The sequence below is a fragment of the Sebastes fasciatus genome, chromosome 6, assembly GCF_043250625.1.
Source record: "Sebastes fasciatus isolate fSebFas1 chromosome 6, fSebFas1.pri, whole genome shotgun sequence".
Lineage (NCBI taxonomy): Eukaryota > Metazoa > Chordata > Actinopteri > Perciformes > Sebastidae > Sebastes > Sebastes fasciatus.
This window is the reverse complement of record NC_133800.1, coordinates 24,488,224-24,506,078: the sequence shown is the minus strand read 5'-3', so window position 1 is coordinate 24,506,078 and position 17,855 is coordinate 24,488,224. Positions and strand designations below refer to the sequence as shown.

General features: G+C 42.2%; 1 protein-coding gene across 3 annotated transcripts in view; it reads left to right on the top strand.

Annotated features, from left to right (window-relative positions):
- Positions 1-8,791: 8,791 nt before the first annotated feature.
- The window catches only part of rimbp2b (RIMS binding protein 2b), an 88,285-nt gene continuing 79,221 nt past the window's right edge, over positions 8,792-17,855 (top strand). For all 3 annotated transcript variants that reach the window (XM_074638668.1, XM_074638663.1, XM_074638667.1), the window contains exon 1: positions 8,792-8,905. The gene's annotated coding sequence lies outside the window, so the exon portion shown is untranslated. The remainder of the gene's footprint in view (positions 8,906-17,855) is intronic.

The following is a 17,855-nucleotide window of genomic DNA, read 5'->3' as shown; positions in this document are numbered from 1 at the left end:
TGCACAGGAGACAGAGGTATTCATATTCCTAACCTAGATTAGTTTTCTCTGTGCGATGAGTCGGAGAGAGAGAGAGAGAGAGGAAGGAAGGGGGTCGGTGTGTTGGTGGTGGGGGAGAGTACTGTTGAGCTTTTTTTTTTTTTTTTATTTAAATCCAGCCCTGGGTCAAATAATATTTGCATAAAATTCTTAGTGTTTATTTTCCCCCCTCTGGTAGCACCAGATGGGTGGGGTTTACTGCATTTTGTTTGGAGTCACAGAAAACTATATTGAAATTGAATTAAAAAGCGTCTGCTCACTGATTTTATACCGATTAATCGATTATTTGTCAACTGTTGAATTAATCGCCAGCTACTTTGATAATCAATTAATCTGTTTGGTTAATTTTGGAAGAAAAAAGGTCAAAATTCTCTGATTCCAGCTTCTTAAATATGAATATTTTCTGGCTTCTTTACTCATCTATGATACTAAACTGAATATATTTGCGTTGCGGACAAAACAAGACAGTTGAGGACGTCATTTTGGGCTTTTGGAGACACTGATCGACAGTTTTCACCATTTTCTGACATTTGCGATTTTTAGGTTGTAGCAGGCTCAGTTTTAAAGCTAGAGTGAAGATACTGGTGTCACATGAAATTAGAAAAACCTAAGGAATCCATTGGTATCAACCATGTCATACTAGCTTGTTGATAAAGAGGGTAAATAATGCTCCAAACTTGCGCTCAATTTTGGCGAGGAAAAACTATTTTCCATGCCGTTCCACACAGACTTTCTAACAGCTCAAGGGAGCCATATATATATATATATAAAAACACAAATTTGTTTATTACACATTAACGCAACTTGCGATTTTCAGAGGTTGTAGCGGACTCAGCGAGCTAGAGTGAAGATACTGGCATCATATGAAAACTAAAGGAACCTAAGGAATCAATCGGTACCAACCTTGTCGCAAAGGAGGCTAAATAACTCTCCAAACTTACGCTAAATTCTGACGAGGAAAAACTATTTTCCATGCCATTTTCAAAGGGGTCGCTTGACTTCTTACCTCTTGATATGTGAATGAAAATGGGTTCTATGGGTACCAACGAGTCTCCCCTTTACAGACACGCCCACTTTCTGATAATCACATGCAGTTTGGGGCAAGTCATAGTCAAGTCAGCACACTGACACACTGACAGCTGATCTTGCCTGTTGGGCTGCAGTTTGCCATGTTATGATTTCAGCATATTTTTTATGCTAAATGCAGTACCTGTGAGGGTTTCTGGACAATATTTGTCATTATTTTGTGTTGTTAATTGATTTCCAATAATAAATATATACATAGATTTACATAAAGCTATTTGTCCACTCCCATGTTGATAAAAGTATTAAATACTTGACAAATCTCCCTTTAAGGTACATTTTGAACAGATAAAAAATGTGTTATTTATTTGCGATTAATCGCTGATTAAATATTTGAATCGATGGAGAGCCCTAGTTGTTAGCGTTTTCATCCTCAGGTGGTGACACAATTAGCAACCTTTTTGGGCAATGTAGATGTGTACAGAGCTAGCAGTTGGTAACAAAGTTGGAAAATGCATTTGTTTTCTTTATAATGCCATTCCCCTTCAGGATGTGATCGGGTTGCCTAGTTGAAATTCCATAAGAATGCATCAGCGTCTCCTCGTATTTGTAAGCTAAATAGTATTGGTAGTACATGAAGCGTTGTCTCCAGTGCCGGTGTTGGAGAGACAGTAGTGAAAGGCGGAGTGCTGCTGAGGTGCTGAACATGGCTGCTCAGCGGACGATGTAGCAGTGTGAGAGGAGCATGGCTCAGCATGGTCCTCCTGAGTGACTGAGGCTAGGCTGTAGTAACAGCTGGAACACTGCTGCTGCTGGCGCCTGGATGTGGCCTGGATAACGCACGTGACCCCCGCCACAGTGTGAGGCATTAGTGATATGAACAGCAGGGTCCACGGCCGCTGTTACGTAACACCATCTTCACTGGGAAATCTCTGTAAAGATGGCTCCGGGAGACTCGGGAGTGAAAGTGCATTATCATTGTCAGCAGCAGCAGCAGCATCACTCGCTCTGATTGTCGGATTGTCCCGTGCATGACAAAGCAAACATGTGTCTCTTCTGTGTCCAGAGGGTGTTTTCATGCGAGGGCAGATTTAGGTAGATGTTTTGTGCTATATAAGCCCCCACATTTGATCCGCTCTACACACATGTTCAGCGTGTACACGTTCATGTCTATGTGAATCTACATGCATGTGTCTTTACACCAGCGTGTGAGTGTTGCAGTTTGTATTTTTACATGTTTACAGCACATGTTTGTGTTACGCCACAGCTCCCGCAGCCGAAATGTAGTGTAAGTAGATATGTTGTGCCAGCTGTCGTCATGTGGGCAGTTTGACGGACCGCCGTAGCCGGTCTCAGGCGACCGCGAGGGGCTGGCTGCCGACTTCTCTGGAGGTCAGAGGAGAGTCGCCGGTAATCACCTCAGGGATCTGACTGCATTCATAATTGATTGTTCCTGGAGTTGATCAGGGCTGTCCACTCAGTCAGATGGACAACACTGATCTGGTGTAAACAGCACGAGATTAGACGAGCCCCCAGAAGTTTAGTTGTAGCGGTTCAATAGGTGGTGGAATTTTTTTTTTTGTCCACTCCAGTTTACAGATGTGACCGACAGCTGTGACAGGCTACAAATGTTTGCATTAAAGCTGCAGGCTTTACCCTGGTAATACAGAGCTTATCATGCTAATGCTTTAGCTTCATCAGTGTTACACTGTTATGGACTAGGGGTGTCGCGATATACCGGTATTGACGATAACCGTGATATTTAAAAATGAAATATTGACCTAATGTTTATAATACACATGTGATAATATCGTCTAAATAATCTAGCGGCTCTTAAATCATTTTATATATAAAGTTATGGTTCCAGACTTTCTCTCCACCTCCCTTTTCTCGTATATAGAGTGTAATTCGCACAACAAACAAAGTTAAACTTAAAAATTAAAGTTAATCACATTTTTTATCTGTTCAAAATGTACCTTAAAGGGAGATTTGTCAAGTATTTAATACTCTTATCAACATTGGAGTGGGCAAATATGCTGCTTTATGCAAATGTATGAATATATTTATTATTGGAAATCAATTAACAACACAAAACAATGACAGATATTGTCCAGAAACCCTCACAGGTACTGCATTTAGCATAAAAAAAATGCTCCAATCATAACATTGTAAACTGCAGCCCAACAGGCAACAACAGCTGTCAGTGTGTCAGTGTGCTGACTTGACTATGACTTGCCCCAAACTACATGTGATTATCATAAAGTGGGCATGTCTGTAAAGGGGAGACTTGTGGGTACCCATAGAACCCATTTTCATTCACATATCTTGAGGTCAGAGGTCAAGGGACCCCTTTGAAAATAGTCAAGCCAGTTTTTCCTTACCAAAATGTAGCGTAAGTTTGGAGCGTTAATTCTTTGTGACAAGCTAGTATGACATGGTTCCAATGGATTCCTTAAGTTTTCTAGTTTCATATGATACCAGTATTTTCACTTTAGCTTTAAAACTGAGCGCTGCAACCTCCGAAAGATCGAATGTGTTAATGTGTTAAAGAAATTAGTGGCAGTAAAACGAATTTGCGTTAACGCGTTATTGTCGCGTTACCTTTGACAGTCCTAATAAATAAATAACTATATATCTATATATTTCTGAGCCGTCAGAAAGTCTGTGTTTGTGGTCAGCTCAGTTCAGCTCAGCTCCGTTCTGAAAGGTGGACGATCCCGCCCGAGGGCGGGGGCTGAGGATGATTATGTGGATCTTGCCAAAATCCACAGGCAGTGATGATTATTTGTCAGGATTTGCTTTGTAATAAAAAAGCTTATCTCCACAGGTTCAATCTCGGTCTCTGTCTCTGCCTTTCTGCCTACAGGTTTTGCTTACTGCGTCTGCTTTGTTCACACACATTTTTTATTCTCTTTAAAAAGCATAATTGTGTTCAGTTTCATGTTGCATATGTTAATTTAACCCAAAATTGCTTAATTATATTTCCCCCCCCCAAAAAAGGCTCTACAGAGTGAGGATGTCTGAGGTGGTTGTTGAACACCATGTCCCATGTTCATGTCCTTTATACGAACACGCTCTACTCTGTGTATTGTCCACCATGCTGGAGGTTAATTGCACTCTCTTTGATAACATGTTATTGGCAGGCAGTGCTACAGACACACTGTGCCGGTCGGTTCAAGGCACACTTGCTGTTTCTACACCACTTTTAATGTTGAGGATGATTAATGGAATGCTAATGCGCTCCAGAGTTAACGCTTTGTGTTTATGCGAGGACGTAATTGATTCTAATGTCCCGATCAAGTGGAATTTCACAGCAGACTACTAGAAAGAAAAAAAAAAGCTGTGCTGTGCAGTGGGCGCTGCAGCACAACGATTTCTTTTTTTTGCAGTGATTCATCTTTGTTAACTGTATGATGGGGCACGCTATATTGTTCTATGTTATAGGTCTCTGTGGGCATGGTGAGCCTGCTGTCCAATCCGCTGCCTCAATGCTGGCCCATCAATGAACAGGGGCACAGGGTAATTGCATGAAGAAGCTGTAATAAGGTGGATTGAATTAGCTTTGCCCTGACTAAAATGAATTAAAGAGGCCGTCATGACATAGACTCCCAAACTGACTCATTATACCCGCTAAGCCAGATAGATCATAATATACGGTATTTTCTCAGAGTTGCTGACAGTCCAGGACTACAGCCCAACGTGGGGTTGTGGTAATGCCTGTATGCTGGGAAAACAAGCAGTGTCTAATTCTGCTTAATTAGAAATGCCTGCATGGAATATTCATACTCAGAAATCTCGACTCTGACAATTATCACAAATAATGAGCCCATGCTGTTCTGAAATGTCATCCCATCAGATCACCTACACAGCGGTGAAATGATTGTGAATGTTACCTCTCAAAAATTGTAGTCATCATAAAGAAATATAAGTGCAATGAGTTGTCGAATAATTGATTAATTGACGGAAATTTAAAAGGCAAAAATTCTGAAAATCACTTAAAGGTATTTTTCAAGAAAACAGAAAAGCAGATTAATCGAGATTAACCATGGAATTAATCGAAATTAGATATTTATTCAAATGACATATATAAAGATATCTTTATGAATGTCACCATATCCTGACAGTAGTGCATGAGAAAGATAATCTCACCTCGCCTTAACATATTTTAGTGTACTGTTGTGTGTGTACAATGAAAAAGTTTGTAACCTGCCGCCAAGCACCACCCACCGGCCGGTGCAAACTATCTCATTTTACAGCTAAACAGTACACTACGAGATGTTTCTGAAAACATTTGAGGAGAGAAATAGGCATTACAGTTACAGAATCTTGATTCATATTTGATCAGCGTTGCCTAGTTTGACCGTTTGATCGGAGTTTCGCGAGCAGTGATTGACAGCTGCTGTAGAGACTGCTCGGCTCTGATTGGTTGTTTTCTTTTGGTCACGTTGAAATCTTGCAAATGGCATTGGGAGCACTAGGAGGACACAGAGGAACATAATTTTTTCCTCTGGATCTGGATTCCCGTGATGTTACGAAATCACGGGTGAATTGTGGGATCACATATCACACAAAAATCCATCTTGTCAGGCTTCAAGTAATGCCTTTCTGTCCGGCAAGCCAGATCACGGACCAATCAGCGTCCTGTAAGGAGCTACTAGCAGCTACGGGTGTGGTTTAGGAGTGTGAGACGACACAGAGCTACTGTTCGTTTTAAACAACAATGGCGGCTCCTGAAGAGTCTAGCCTAGGTCCTGCAATAGCATCAGTTATATCAGAACTGGAGAGTATTCCTTCATTGAAAGCAGAGCAAAGAACGATGGAAAAGATGTTTTCGTCCTTCCGCCGACTGGCTTCGGCAAACGTTTGATTGACAGATGGTTCATCCAATCACCTGCCAAGTATATTTTGAAAGTGCCTGTCCTTTTCCAGACCGTTTCCAATGACGGCTTCTCAGATGGTTCTGTGTAACAAACCATCTGGTGGGTCAGGTTAACAAATTATTGCATGAGTAGGTAAACAAGTCACATTGTTTCCAGAGTGAATGGCGCCTGTCATTGGGGAGATGGGCTTCTCAGCACCGGGGGCGATTCTAGGACCAGACCTTTAGGGGGGGCTCAGTCCCTAATGAGAATGTGACATGTACAGTCAAGGACATAGGTTTCGTTTCAACATTGAGGACACATATTAAGTGAGGGTCAGAGGTCGTCCCCTAGGGAATTTTGAGCGTCAAACACATCATTTCCTGCTTTCTGGTGAATTTTTCTGCACCAATTTCTGCCTTTTCTCCATCAAGTTATGGTGGGAATACCTTGATGTCTTGAAGTCAGAGTTCAAGGGACACCTTTGAAAATTGCCATGCCAGTTTTCCCTCGCCAAAATGTAACCTAACTTTGGAGCGTTATTTAGCCTCCTTCCCGAAAAGCTAACATGACATGGTTGATACAAATGGATTTCTTAGGTTTTCTTAAAGACAGTAATGTGGCTGGGATTGCTGGTGACCCCACGGGTGTCAGAGGGTTTGATAATAATTTTTTAGGGGTGCTGAGATGAAATTTAGGGGTGCTTGACTCTAAAAAGAATCTAAAATCGCCATTGCTCAGCACCTATGAAGGTTCAGGTGGACGGGTGGGGGGGCGGGGGGCTACATGGCTTTAGGTGTTGTACCTTGCAGCGGCGGTACGGGACAACAGGACAGAGACCGTCTTTGTCCAGATGTCTGTTTGCGTCAGGGAGGTTACGGCACTGCCTCCTGCCATTAGAAACAAACACTAATTGCCCATTGGCCCCGGGTTGGAGATGTGCAGCTGGGGACATGTGGCTATAAATAGCACTGCTTGTTCCCATGAGTGGCGGGCACACAGCACCATAGCATTAGTATTCAGCACTAACGCATAGCATGGACAAAAAAAAGGTCATCTTCTGGCCACATGGCCACAAATGTCAGGGTGGGGGTACAGCGACACCAACACAGGGTTGGGTGAACTGAGAGCAGCACCTCAGGCTTCGCCCCTGTTTGGACCAACCTACTGAACCGTCGTCCTCTGTCAGGGAAATGTCACATGGAAACAGCCGAGCGAGTGTCATGACATCCCGTGTTCTGTTTGTGGCCCAGCAGCATCCACGCTTGTTCCATGAAGCCTTTACCTCCATGCAGCGATGGCCTTCCACGCATGAGTCGAGTTACAGCTCTCCCTCTATGACACAAAAGCAGCATCTGGTTCCACCTGACTGGAGCCATGAATAATTTAATAGGGGGCATTATTATTTCCAGCCAGCTCCACTAGCTTGGCAATAACATGCAGTTTAGGTAGTGCTATCAGCGCTGCTGGCTAAGTGGCTGAACATGGAGAGAGGATGTTATTTTACCTCGTTGGCATCTTATACTTGTGTGGGTTTGTAAGTATCTGGTTGAATGAGTGCTTAAGTGTTGTTTTTCATTGATACACTAGGTCAACATGTTGCTTGGTTGTTTGCAGATTTTGGAATGAGAGTAAACAGAGCTTTGTGAAGTATCTGGATGACCGGGATGTTGATGTCTTGTGACATGCACAGATTTACGAGCACGGCCCATCAGGACTTTTGATTTGATTTTGCAGCTGAGTCATCATAAAAACATTTTTTTTCTATTTTTATCACATGTTATTTTTAGGGCTGTCAATCGATTAAAATATTCAATCGCACATTTTTTATCTGTTCAAAATGTACCTTAAAGGGAGATTTGTCAAGTATTTAATACTCTTATCAACATGGGAGTGGGCAAATATGCTGCTTTATGCAAATGTATATATATTTATTATTGGAAATCAATTATCAACACAAAACAGTGACAAATATTGTCCAGAAACCGTCACAGGTACTGCATTTAGCATAAAATAATGTGCTCAAATCATAACATGGCAAACTGCAGCCCAACAGGCAACAACAGCTGTCAGTGTGTCAGTGTGCTGACTTGACTATGACTTGCCCCAAACTGCATGTGATTATCATAAAGTGGGCATGTCTGTAAAGGGGAGACTCGTGGGTACCCATAGAACCCATTTTCATTCCCATATCTTGAGGTCAGAGGTCAAGGGACCCCTTTGAAAATGGCCATATCAGTTTTTCCTTGCCAAAATTTAGTTGGTACCGATGCTTTTCTTAGGTTTTGTAGTTTCATATGATGTCAGAATCTTCAAACCGCTACAACCTAGAAATTGCCAGTTCTGTTATTGCGGTAAAGAAATGACGTTAACGCATTATTATCGCGTTACCTTTGACAGCCCTAGTTGTTTTTTAACTAGATTGCACGCCAGTAACTTTATTTTCCCTGTAAGCAAAGTTTAGTGGAACACTGTGTCCAACATGTGCTCCAAGCAGCAGGTGGGCAGGTAGTCCAGTAGATACTTCTATTGTCTGACTGAACCTGTGAAGATCAATGAAGGGCGACACAGGGGAGACAACAGGGAAAACACTGTTTTCACTGCGTGAGTGTAGCTGTTGGCTGTCTTTCCACTCGGACCACCTGCTGGTTCTGAGCGGTCACTCACCAGCAGCGGTGAAGGGTTATGTGGAATAAGTTTGCACAATCAAAACTGTAAAACTACCATTGTTAATCGGATAACTAACCATGGTGGACAGGTTTTGTTTCCTGAGAAAATGCACAGTATTATTATTACTATATGGATTTGACTGAAATGCTTTAAATGATTTTATTATAATCGTTTTCTTTTCTGTTCCCCCCCCCACACAGCTGAGAAATGAAGTTTTGCCCCTCCAGCTCCGTGGTGTGCAGCATTTGGACAACGGATCTCTGAGACTCAACCCGGACACTCTGAGCCACCAAAGGCTAAAGCAGAAGTTGCTGGTGAGTTGTCTGTCTGTGTGAAAGGGAGATAAAGGCTTGTTGATGCTGGACTGGATGCATGGTCCATTACAGCTGAAGACCGCTGCGGAGGCATTTGCTTTCAGCGATTGTCCGGCTTTCATGCTCCTCTCTCTGCTTTGGATTGTGAACTTGTGAACCATGAGTTATTTTTTCCTCCAGTTGTTGGTTTAATTTTTAAATGAGCTGTGCTCGCTGCTGCCTGGTTCATTTAGAGTCATCATTGGGATTAATTGGGGTCAAAGTGGCAGTTTTCTCTGTGTTTCATGACCGCTGACCGTGTCAGGGAGAAGTCAGGAGACAATGCCTCTTAACTTAACGGTCTGTGTGTTCACCTCATCCCTGTGAGGAGGAGACCCAGCCTACAGGAAGTTGTTGGCAGACCGGCCCGTTGACTTACTTTGCATAATTTTAAGTTACAAAAATGTAGCCTTGAAATCATACATATTTTCCTCATGAATGACAACAATAAGTGTTAGCCTACAGGTGCAAATAAATACCAGCCTGACTTCAGTCAGTGCAATAAAAAAAATCAAACATATTTGTATTTTAGAGTATAACATACCAAAAGAAAACAAGACTTGATAATTTTTTCTGCTCATCTTTTATTTCAAGCTGACAAAACACTGTCAAAATATACTACAGTGTGCAAATGTCTGGTAATCATGTCTTGTGTTGGTTCGGATGCCTCCTGCTACACTGTAACTTCACTCTCCTCCATTACTGCCCAAATCACGTTGCGAAGCAGCTGGATTTGCGAGATCACGCGAGAATATCAAGATCGCGCGATAATATCAAGATCATGCAAGATATGTTACTGTAGTGGAAACGGTTGCCGCGCCCCAAATCGCATACTTTTTCTATATTGTATGCGATGATAAATGCGACCTGATGTAGTAGGACATCCTGGTATTTTTGGCATACTGCATTTGACATACTATTTATTAGGACATACTAAATCTATTTCTGGCACACTAAAGAGTATGGTACTATGGGTAATGGAATGCACAGGGTATTTCCAAATCTATCGGTGGACACATTTCTACCGTTGCACCATATATACCATCATATCGCCCCACCCTGTAGTTTGTAGCATCGGTTTTGTGCAAGAGATTGTATAGATATATACAATACTGTAAATAGGTCTACATGGCTGCTCATCAAGGCTGGATGGTTCATTTTCTCACAGCTAAGATAATGCTTGAATATCTCAAATATGGCGTATTGTTTTTTTTTAACAATCTGGTTTAAGCACGGTTGTACCTGTTCGGTGTCATTTCCTGTTGAGCGAGGAGACCCAGCAGCCATGTTGTTGAAAATGACGTGGCCAGTAAACGGTAGGTTTCCAGAGCGAAGCTGGCGTCGTCTTCCTTCAGGCTTCCTCTAGGCTGCGATATCACAGCGGCGGCTGCTTGTAATTCCCCCGGCTTCCCCTGACGTCGGTGGTTCAATATGAATGAGCTGCATCGATTAGACCTCAGTGTGCTGCTGCTTCCGCAAAGGGGATGAGTCGTGTGTGTGTGTGTGTGTGTGTGTGTGTGAGGATCCTGGCTTTCTCTCCTGTGTCCCCTCAGCACTTACCAGACTGTTGTTTTCACAGAGGGCAACGTTATGGGTGACATCTTTTGGCTGAACCGTAAACAGAAGCTTTGTTATTAGCGGCTTTTTCTTACGTGTTAATGAACAGTCAATTTGAGTTACATTTCCTAGTGATCTGACATTTCATTGGCAGTAATGGAGACGTTAGAAACTAACAAAGGTGTTGTCTGTGTCATCTTTCTCTTTTCATGTTTCCTGGTTTTGGTTTGGATATATTGGGCAAACCTACAGGAACACATGATACTCTCACACGCCTTTCACAACCCTCAAACCTTCTTGAGTGAGAGCGTGGCCTTCTTGTCAAAGTATGCCGGCTGTAGTGTATAGGGGTGCGAGGTTAGCACCACTGATTGGGATTGTTTACATAATGAGGGTGGTGTGAACTTTATTTTTAAACTCTCCGCCTGCTTGTGCCAGGGCCACTTGATAATTAGCTTGTCAACATGTCTTAAGGGATCGCCTGACATTTCAGTCGTGTGCAGCAGCATTTTCAAAGCAATCAAATGTGAATAATAACATATTTTTTAAAAACAGGAATATAAAAACATTTATTCATCTGTCAAACTGTCCTGTAACAATTCTGTGTAAAGGACATTTAATCATGCATTTGCCTGTACATGCTTTGACACTTCCTCTTGCTGTAACATTTTCTTAAATTTCTCTTAATTTTGTGTTAAGAGAAAAAATGAGAGTAGTCAACTCCAGATGCACCAAATGTTCTTAACCATCCAAATGTGCTCTCACCCAGGTGTGCTGAACGATGAATCCCACTTTATCGTATATTGAAGGCGTGTGGCCGATAGTTGTTGTAGGTAAAGCCCCCTAAGCACTATATAGGCAGGTATTAGCATAGGTAACGCCCTTAAACACTATATAGGCATGTATTAGCATAGGTAACGCCCTTAAACAATATATAGGCAGGTATTAGCATAGGTAACGCCCTTAAACACTATATAGACAGGTATTAACATAGGTAACGCCCTTAAACACTATATAGACAGGTATTAACATAGGTAACGCCCTTAAACACTATATAGACAGGTATTAACATAGGTAACGCCCTTAAACACTATATAGGCAGGTATTAGCATAGGTAACGCCCTTAAACACTATATAGACAGGTATTAACATAGGTAACGCCCTTAAACACTATATAGGCAGGTATTAGCATAGGTAACGCCCTTAAACACTATATAGACAGGTATTAGCATAGGTAACGCCCTTAAACACTATATAGACAGGTATTAACATAGGTAACGCCCTTAAACACTATATAGGCAGGTATTAGCATAGGTAACGCCCTTAAACACTATATAGACAGGTATTAACATAGGTAACGCCCTTAAACACTATATAGGCAGGTATTAGCATAGGTAACGCCCTTAAACACTATATAGACAGGTATTAGCATAGGTAACGCCCTTAAACACTATATAGACAGGTATTAGCATAGGTAACGCCCTTAAACACTATATAGACAGGTATTAACATAGGTAACGCCCTTAAACACTATATAGGCAGGTATTAGCATAGGTAACGCCCTTAAACACTATATAGACAGGTATTAACATAGGTAACGCCCTTAAACACTATATAGGCAGGTATTAGCATAGGTAACGCCCCTAAAAACTACTTAAGGGCAGGTATTAACATAGGTAACACCCCTAAACACTATATAGGCAGGTATTAACATAGGTAACACCCCTAAACACTATATAGGCAGGTATTAGCATAGGTAACACCCCTCAACACTATATAGGCAGGTATTAACATAGGTAACACCCCTAAACACTATATAGGCAGGTATTAGCATAGGTAACGCCCTTAAACACTATATAGGCAGGTATTAGCATAGGTAACACCCCTCAACACTATATAGGCAGGTATTAGCATAGGTAACGCCCTTAAACACTATATAGGCAGGTATTAGCATAGGTAACACCCCTCAACACTATATAGGCAGGTATTAGCATAGGTAACACCCCTAAACACTATATAGGCAGGTATTAACATAGGTAACGCCCCTAAACACTATACAGGCAGGTATTAACATAGGTAACGCCCCTAAACACTATACAGGCAGGTATTAGCATAGGTAACGCCCCTAAACACTATATAGGCAGGTATTAACATAGGTAACGCCCTTAAACACTATACAGGCAGGTATTAACATAGGTAACGCCCCTAAACACTATACAGGCAGGTATTAGCATAGGTAACACCCCTAAACACTATATAGGCAGGTATTAACATAGGTAACGCCCCTAAACACTATACAGGCAGGTATTAACATAGGTAACGCCCCTAAACACTATACAGGCAGGTATTAGCATAGGTAACGCCCCTAAACACTATATAGGCAGGTATTAACATAGGTAACGCCCCTAAACACTATACAGGCAGGTATTAACATAGGTAACGCCCTTAAACACTATACAGGCAGGTATTAACATAGGTAACACCCCTAAACACTATATAGGCAGGTATTAGCATAGGTAACGCCCTTAAACACTATACAGGCAGGTATTAACATAGGTAACACCCCTAAACACTATATAGGCAGGTATTAGCATAGGTAACGCCCCTAAACACTATACAGGCAGGTATTAGCATAGGTAACGCCCCTAAACACTATATAGGCAGGTATTAACATAGGTAACGCCCTTAAACACTATACAGGCAGGTATTAACATAGGTAACGCCCCTAAACACTATACAGGCAGGTATTAGCATAGGTAACACCCCTAAACACTATATAGGCAGGTATTAACATAGGTAACGCCCCTAAACACTATACAGGCAGGTATTAACATAGGTAACGCCCCTAAACACTATACAGGCAGGTATTAGCATAGGTAACGCCCCTAAACACTATATAGGCAGGTATTAACATAGGTAACGCCCCTAAACACTATACAGGCAGGTATTAACATAGGTAACGCCCTTAAACACTATACAGGCAGGTATTAACATAGGTAACACCCCTAAACACTATATAGGCAGGTATTAGCATAGGTAACGCCCTTAAACACTATACAGGCAGGTATTAACATAGGTAACACCCCTAAACACTATATAGGCAGGTATTAGCATAGGTAACGCCCCTAAACACTATACAGACAGGTATTAGCATAGGTAACACCCCTAAACACTATATAGACAGGTATTAGCATAGGTAACGCCCTTAAACACTATATAGACAGGTATTAACATAGGTAACACCCCTAAACACTATACAGGCAGGTATTAGCATAGGTAACGCCCTTAAACACTATATAGACAGGTATTAACATAGGTAACACCCCTAAACACTATATAGGCAGGTATTAACATAGGTAACGCCCCTAAACACTATACAGGCAGGTATTAGCATAGGTAATGCCCCCTAAACACTCTATAGACAGGTATTAGCATAGGTAACGCCCTTAAACACTATATAGACAGGTATTAACATAGGTAATACCCCTAAACACTATACAGGCAGGTATTAGCATAGGTAACGCCCCTAAACACTATATAGGCAGGTATTAGCATAGGTAACGCCCCTAAACATTATATAGGCAGGTATTAGCATAGGTAACGCCCCCAAACACTATATGGGAAGGTATTAGCATAGGTAACGCCCTTAAACACTATATAGGCAGGTATTAGCATAGGTAACGCCCCTAAACATTATATAGGCAGGTATTAGCATAGGTAACACCCCTAAACACTATATAGGCAGGTATTAACATAGGTAACGCCCCTAAACACTATACAGGCAGGTATTAGCATAGGTAACGCCCCTAAACACTATATAGGCAGGTATTAGCATAGGTAACGCCCCTAAACATTATATAGGCAGGTATTAGCATAGGTAACGCCCCCAAACACTATATGGGAAGGTATTAGCATAGGTAACGCCCTTAAACACTATATAGGCAGGTATTAGCATAGGTAACGCCCCTAAACATTATATAGGCAGGTATTAGCATAGGTAACGCCCCTAAACACTATATAGGCAGGTATTAGCATAGGTAACGCCCCTAAACATTATATAGGCAGGTATTAGCATAGGTAACGCCCCCAAACACTATATAGGCAGGTATTAGCATAGGTAACGCCCCTAAACACTATATAGACGGGTATTAGCATAGGTAACGCCCTTAAACACTATATAGGCAGGTATTAGCATAGGTAACGCCCCTAAACACTATATAGACGGGTATTAACATAGGTAACGCCTCTAAACACTATATAGACAGGTATTAGCATGGGTAACGCCCCCTAAACACTATATAGGCAGGTATTAGCATAGGTAACGCCCCTAAACACTATATAGACAGGTATTAGCATAGATAACGCCCCCTTAACACTATATAGGCAGGTATTAGCATAGGTAACGCCCCTAAACACTATATGGGAAGGTTTTAGCATAGGTAACACCCCCTAAACACTATATGGGAAGCTTTTAGCATGGGTAACACCCCCTAAACACTATATGGGAAGCTTTTAGCATGGGTAACGCCCCCTAAACACTATATGGGAAGCTTTTAGCATGGGTAACACCCCCTAAACACTATATGGGAAGCTTTTAGCATGGGTAACACCCCCTAAACACTATATGGGAAGCTTTTAGCATGGGTAACGCCCCCTAAACACTATATGGGAAGCTTTTAGCATGGGTAACGCCCCCTAAACACTATATGTCCAGGTAAAAGCACAGGTAACGCACCCTAAACACTATATAAGGGCAAGTGTTGTGCCGTGTGAAAATACTCTGGCACATGCCCAAGAATTGGAGAGATGCCACCAAAAGATGCTGTAAGAAGAAGAACTTAGATCATGGATATGAACAAAACTAAGAGAACATTTGTTTTTATATCGCTTCCTGTATGAGGCCCAATGTTTAATGTGAATTATGGAGTTTATGGTATTATTACTCGGCGGTTGTTGCCTCCATTCAGCCCCTAAATCTTCTGATAATTATAACATCCTTGAACTAAGTCTGGTCACACAAAAGCTCTTCCCTCGTACCTGTGGCGGTTGCTGGGAAACGAGCGCTTTTTAAGTCAACGTGCATCATTAAGCCGGTGTTTTGCACCGCTCTGTCAACAGAGAAATGGACCGGGAGGATCAGCGGTATTGGTGAGGGGGGTGGAGGTGGTGTTGTTGGTTCCTTAAAGTGGAAAAACAGCTGATTATGGATCCTGAAAGATTAGCGTAAAGCATCAGTAATTATCAATACGGAATGGTCCTGCGTAAGAGTGTGGTGGTAATGAAAAACTGACAGAGCATGAGGCACTCCTACAGCAAGCTCCATTAGCCTGCAGCTCTGTTATCTTATGATGGAGATGCAATCGACAAACCGCAGACGCACTCCGGTAAAGGTATCTTCCTCGTGTACACAGCTGTCTGCAGCTGTAACATCTTCCCGTCTCATGCAGCGTGGGTGTTTTCCTGTCAGCAATCTTGATAAAAGTGACGTTTTTTTTAAACTTTGTCCTAGAGATTTTGTACCCTTTCTGTCCTCCTTTAAGCATGCAGATTTGTGCTAAAGAGGGAATTTCACAGTTATAGTTGTTATTCTGCAAAAGCTGACATTTACATCAACGTCTTCCACTTTGTAGTGTATGACTGCAGGAGTTTTCGAGATCAAGGAAAGTGGCAGAAGAAAGAAGCCCTTCTCTTCTTCGTCTTCAGTCACTTTTCTGCCTATAAATTATGCACCTACAGTTTTTGGGGAAAATGCAGTCACAGGAATATAATCTTATGTTTCAGTCACATGCAATACAATTGGACTCATTGGATCCACAAGCGTCTCAGCTTTACAGTGATACCCAATTTATGCAAATTCAAAGACTGTTTAGGGACCCCAGTATGCAGAAATATTCAAACACACCATTTCTAGAAAAGGCGAAAATAACACATTTATACTGCATTCAAAAAACTGCATGGTTTTTGCCCCAAACTACATGTTATGATCATAAAGTTGGCATGCATGTAAAGGGGAGACTCGTGGGTACCCATAAAACCCATTTTCATGGTCAAGGGACCCCTGTGAAAATGTCCATGCCAGTTTTTCCTCGCCTAAATTTAGCCTAACTTTGTAGCATTACTCAGCCTCTAAAACTGAGCCCGCTACAGCCTCTGAAAGACAGTAAAGTCGGTCGGGATCGTCCGTGATCCTGCTGGTCTCAGTTACATAGTATTGCTTTTTGAAAAACATGAACTGCCGCGGAGGTGGGATGTTTCTCTACCTGACACGTCTGTCCTCATCCTCCTGCTCCGCTGCAGGGGTAAACTTGTGAGGTAAATTGGCCGGCTCTCCAGGGTGTCAAAAAATAAAACGGGCGCATCTGTCAAAGACTAGTCTGAACAAGGTTTGAGCATTTTTCAGCATTGAGCATTTGATAGATGTGAGTTACGTGAACAGATATGCTGTTTAAAGTGGAGAAGATTTACTGCCCCGATGAAGTATAATGTTTTGGCAAAGAGTTTAGGCTATGCAGTTCTCTTAGTACCTTTGCAGGAGACTATTTCTGTCTCTATATCCGTCGGTTTTCTTCCTGCTGCTCTGACTGGCCCACCTGCATGTTGAAAAGCTGAGGATGTGACCCATTACCCGTCCGTCCCTGGGAGTGTCTCATTGTCACAGCCGAGATAGCGAAGGGGAAAGACTTATTAGGGATGGGAACAGTTTCTCCTTGGTTAACTCCTGCCCTCATAACTATTCATCAGCGGAAGGAGGCCTACAGTCGAGCCTACGGGTTTGACTGGGCCGCGCTCAGTTTGATGGTCAAGTGAATCATCGGGCCGAGGCACATTCGAGTGCCGATCATAAATATGCATCACGCAGATTCACTTCTGCAGTACGGATGTCATAGATTGTGGGTGCCCATCATGTTCTTCTGAACGAACAGAACTAAAAACATTCCCCGGTGTCAACTTAATGTCTCATGTGCTCTCGCCTACACAACCATCAATGCCAGATTTATCATTTATTCATTTTCAGAAAAAACATAAACACAGAAGGGCCGAGAATCGATCTTGCTATGAGACGACAGTGCTAACCGCTGAGCCGCCGTTCTGCTGCACAAGATTTAATGACATTTTGAACAGCTGAGGCTGTGTTCCTGCTTCTCTTGTGCCACATACTGCTGATTTTTCCCTTGATTCACATTTATCACTTCATCACCCGGAACACAGGCTGAAATCTCTGCATGGTGGTGCTGGATGTTACGCCGGTGTAGATTTGTGGTTTTGTTATTAATACTGTATGTGAACATTGTATTTGTGTGTGTTTGTGCATGTATTGATGCGGGAGGCCTCCGCACCGGGGGGCCAACCTCAT